Genomic DNA, 309 nt, shown 5'->3' with positions numbered 1-309 from the left:
TATCATCATATAAAGTAATAATAACATATAACACTCTCGTAAAGATCATAGCTGGATGTTATGTGACGAGTAAGAACAGATAATGAAATATTGTAAATCAATTAACTATAATCATATATACACACAAAACGCCTGTTTTTGCTGCAGGTTAGTAATTTTTCCTATCATCTTATTTTGTAACATTTGGTATATCATCATGACACGTTCCCAATACTGTGTATTTTCTTTCAAAATTTGAAGGTGTAATCATTATCACACCTTCAGTAACATGAATTCCAACACAGATCAATTGCGTAAAGGTATCAGTAG

This window comes from Penaeus monodon, chromosome 24, assembly GCF_015228065.2.
Source record: "Penaeus monodon isolate SGIC_2016 chromosome 24, NSTDA_Pmon_1, whole genome shotgun sequence".
Classification (NCBI taxonomy): Eukaryota; Metazoa; Arthropoda; class Malacostraca; order Decapoda; family Penaeidae; genus Penaeus; species Penaeus monodon.
This window is presented reverse-complemented; position numbering follows the sequence as displayed.